The sequence below is a fragment of the Silene latifolia genome, chromosome Y (assembly GCF_048544455.1).
Source record: "Silene latifolia isolate original U9 population chromosome Y, ASM4854445v1, whole genome shotgun sequence".
Taxonomy (NCBI): domain Eukaryota; kingdom Viridiplantae; phylum Streptophyta; class Magnoliopsida; order Caryophyllales; family Caryophyllaceae; genus Silene; species Silene latifolia.
In genome coordinates, this window is record NC_133538.1 from 425,627,213 (window position 1) to 425,631,921 (window position 4,709).

General features: G+C 39.6%; 1 non-coding gene across 1 annotated transcript; it reads right to left on the reverse strand.

Moving 5' to 3' along the window:
• Window positions 1–3,402: 3,402 nt before the first annotated feature.
• LOC141636503 (small nucleolar RNA R71) lies at window positions 3,403–3,509 on the reverse strand. Its single transcript, XR_012541109.1, has one exon. It is a non-coding gene; the product is annotated as a small nucleolar RNA R71 (small nucleolar RNA).
• Window positions 3,510–4,709: the final 1,200 nt, after the last annotated feature.

Consider the following 4,709-nt stretch of genomic DNA (forward strand, 5'->3'; position numbering starts at 1 on the left):
TTTTTCAACCAAAAGGCACGAGACATCTTGCTTTGAATACAAGATATGCATATACCATAAGATCTAATGGTTTCAAGAGTACTTCATAACTCTTTGCGTTCATCATTCCAGAATCTAAGGTTCAATTTTGGGTTACCAATTTGAGTCTTGTATCATCTACATGATATATCATTCTAGTTTGGTTTAGAATATAATCACCTTGATAATGGACTAGCCATACATCAAATCATGGTGTATATGGTCACAAAAGTGAAACCTCTTTTGTATCTTAACAAGTTTATATTCTTATTTAGAGTTTATGCACTTAATAGTCACAATTAAGTACAACTCTAAACCCAAAAACTAGATTGAGTACATAATGACTCTATCTCTCAACATCATTGTTGCTAGTCGTCATATTCTAATCATCCTATGTATCAAATACAATGATGAAAACCACCACCGGTTTCTAATATTGACGAAGTAGTACTAGGAAAATTTATGTCAATCAAATAAACATTTAAAGAAGAAGGTCCCATTAGATGTCCCACAACTAACTTGTTGATTCTTCAATAATTTGGGGTAGTTTCCTTTCTAGCGTCCAACAATTAAGACAATGGAAACTTTATCGGTCGGGATTGATAGGTTTGGTATCGTTATTCTCAATAACTTTATTTTTAACATTACCTTGTATCAATTCCATTCTAATTTTACCCTTTTTAAAACCTTATCCTTTTCTTAACGGTTTAAGAGAATGCTCCCACTCATTTCAATGAGTCTTTGCTAAGAGAAGCAAAAATGAAATTCATGAAGACTACTATTTTCTCTTAAAAAGAACACCCTTTGTCTATGGTACCCTCCATTTTCGGTCCAAATGGATAAAATGGTTTCCATTTTATCTTTGTCATTTGTAATATTGTCACATGTCACATATTACATGACCCATTATGTAATTATGCAATTTTAACTCCTTAAAATTCATAATACACAAAAATGAAACAATTAAATAATTTCACTAGTAATTCTCAATTACTATCTTATAAAAATTGTCACTTTAATATAAATTACAACGTCTTGTAATTTAGATGGACCGTTCATTCCCGTCTCAATTGTTTCATAAACAATAAACAATTCTAAGTAAATAAAACAATTCGATTACTTAGACGGAGTCTTATTTAATCCAATTACAATAAGACTGTCAACTTACTTGATGCGTGTCTTTTATATGATGTTTTACATCCTATTTTACACGCATTTCAGAGCTCATTTTAGTAGTTTATGCTACTATTCTCCCTATTTCCGTCTACTTTCGTGTTTTTGTACATTATTGCAGAAATGTGAAGAATTCAACGGAAATTGAGCTAAATCCGTCCCCGAGTATCCTGCATTGCATTTGACGTGAAGAATTCACTTAAGGAACGAGCTTGGTGCGCGTTTCAAGGCCCAAAAGACATAACAACGAGATTATAGAAGCCAACTATCAGCTACTTCGGTCGATCGACCAACCTGCGGGTTCCAATAGCTACTGTTCAGCTCAGGGCAGTCGATCGACCGACATGCTTGGTCGATCGACCAAGACGCTAATCAGACGTGAATAAGAAGATCGAGGAAAAGCAAGCCCATTGTGTTTAGGTTTTGATAATAAGTATTACGTATATTTTCTATATAACGTAACCTAGAACATTCAGAAAAGGAGGAAGTTCTTATTCGCTTTTCAATTCCGTTTAGTTTGAGTTTATTAATTAGGGTTCGAGGATTACTTCGGTATTGAATACAATTCACTATTGCATTCGGCTTTGTTCTTTTCCTTCGCAATTCACACGGTATTCTCTGGTTTTATTCAGTTATTTTGCATTCATTCGTAGTTGTAGAATTGCTAGATCAGTTTCCCCAAAGCCGAATTGTCGTCTTATGTTAATTGTTTATTTTACCGCATTAATCATGAATTCTGTAGTTTATTTAGCCAATTTTATTGTTGCCTTTAATTTCAGTATGAGTAGCTAAATTGCTTGTGCTAGGATGTAGGGGAACCGTAGGATTAGGCGGCGTAGAATTAACATGGATGAAATCGCGTGTCGGTCGATCGACCGCCATACCTGGTCGATCGACCGCCACGTGAGGTTTTACCTTCGTTTTAATTTTTTTAATTCTTTATTCGACGAATCGAGTGCACACGACTAATTGAATGTTTAGGATGTGACTGCCCATTAGATCGAGAGATAGGGACAGGTTGTTAGATCACCAATTAAAATGACTAAACTATCTTTGAGATCGAAAGATAGGTAAAGTTTAGATTATTAGTCACTTTTCAGGACGAGAGTCGTATTAGTGATATTAGGGACTTATAGCGAGATCGAAAGATGCTATCTCAGAAAGAGTGGACCGAGAGGACCTCTTGTTTTCCCGCCTCATGTGTTTGTTTTAGACCGACTTAGTTTGCTGCCGCCGAAACTATAGTGAACCGACCATCCTAGTACCCTTCTTTATATTTGATTTAATATATTTCTTTAGTTTAATTTTTATTGGTATCAGCTATAGACCAAATCAAACCAACCCCCACTCTTGTTACCTTAGACTAAATTTAGACAACTTTTAATTACATTCGCCTCCTTGTGGTTCGACCCTGTTACCACTAGCCTAGGTTAGTTTTAATAGGAATTATAAATATTATTTTTGGTGCTCACAACGACGGGTATCAAATTTTGGCGCCGTTGCCGGGGAGGCAATTGTTCTAATTTTTAGTTGTTTTATTTTAGTCTGTTTCTTAGTTTAAGGGACATCCGTTCCTTAAACTTTTATTATATTCTTTTTGTAGTTTCTTCTTATGCGCAGGTCACAGGGTGGTGAATTAGTACCTTTCAATCCTGAGATTGAGAAGACCTTGCGTGAGTTGAGACGATCATCTAGGATATTGCCGACAGAGGAAGAGCTGAGTACTCTGTCTAGTTACTACGAGAACGAATTTTTCGAAGAAGACCCACCTACATCTCCCCGCTTTCTACCTCTTCACCGAGACAGTCACATGTCCTAAAATTCCAAATCATGGCTAAAGAAGCAACTATAGCAAGTCATTTTGAGCCGACAGCTGCAAATCTATACAAGGGGTTCGAATTACCTGGAGCTGATAGGAAATTCGAACCGAAGCCTTCCTATATCAACTTAGTTGAGAGGAACCAGTTCGGGGGTGCTGCAAATGAAGATGCAGCCAAGCATATGGAGATATTTATCGATTATTGCCGCTCTATACCCCCACCGACCGGTGTGACCCAGGACCAGATAAAGGAGACCATGTTTATATTCTCACTCCGTGATGCTGCAAGGGAGTGGTATAGAGATCTGGATCGAGCCGCTCATGGGATCACCGACTTGAATTCTTTGGCCTTGGCATTCTACAAGAAATACTTCTCTACCTCGAAGACGAATACCATTAGAGCTCAGATCACGAGCTTTAAACATGGACCTGATGAGAACTTTCATGAAGCATGGGTCCGTTTCAAGAAGCTGGTGCGAACTATTTCGCACCATGGGTTCGAAAAATGGAGTCTTTGCAATCAGTTCTATAATGGGTTGTATGACGATCAGAGGGCTATTTTGGATGTCTTTGCCCAATGGCCAATTTGCTTGAGAATATGGGAGAGACTAAGGGGTGGAAGATCATTGATGACTTAGCCACCCATAAAGCTGAATATGGGAATTCGAGAGGCAATCAGAGGAGGAGTGTTGAATCCCCTTCTGTAGCTGCATTAGAGGCTCTCACGGTGAGGTTTGACAAATACGAGTTGGGAGGAGCTTCAAAAGGAGGGATGTATCATGTGAGTGCTGTTTCAGACGGCCCTTTCGTCTGTAGAAGATGTGGAGCTGAGGGACATGTCTCAGAAAATTGTCCTAGTCCCTTCGAGTCTTGTGCAGCCTTTCAACATTACAGGCAGACAAACACGTACAATGAGCCGAATGTCCATCCCAACTTGAGGTGGAGTAGCCAGAATGTCCTGAATCCGACTCAAGATCCGCAGCAGCAGCAAGCTAATGTGCCCCCTCACAAGCAACAACAATATGAAAAACCTCCCTATGTGCCGCAGCAGCAACAATCTCAAAATTCTGACTTTGTTGAGTTGAAGAATATGTTGCAAATGGAGTCCCAAGCTAGAGAGGCCGGAATAAAACTACTAGAGAGCCAAATTGCTCAATTGGCTAGCAAGAGTACAACTCGAGCTCCGGAACACTTACCGACTCAAACTGACCAGAAAGAGACCCTAAATGCCATTACTTTGAGAAGTGTGTCTACCCTGGAGGGGCCTTCCATGGTCGAGGATGTTGATGAAAAAGATGGGGCAAAACCGAATCAGAATAAAGCTGTAACAAGTAATAGCAAGAAAAAGGCGTCTACCAGGTATATCAGTCGATCGACTGATACACCCCGATCGATCGATCAAGTGCGAGTTACTGAGGAGCTTCGGTATCAGTCGAATCCGGTCGATCGACTGAGCAACATGGCCGATCGACCGAGGGCGCTGCTGATATTGAACAATTTCGTCCTCCAATGCCCAATAATCTGAGGGATCACTTGTTTCGGGGTACGACAACTCCGAAATTATTGGGGCAAGACCCGAGTGCTGATGGGTCAGTCCCGGTTCTGAAGTACGACCCAATGTCGATCAATGGTTCATATTTGAGACGGTCTGAAGAGGGGTCAAGCTTCAATAAGGAGAAGGTAATGGACTTCTAGCCTA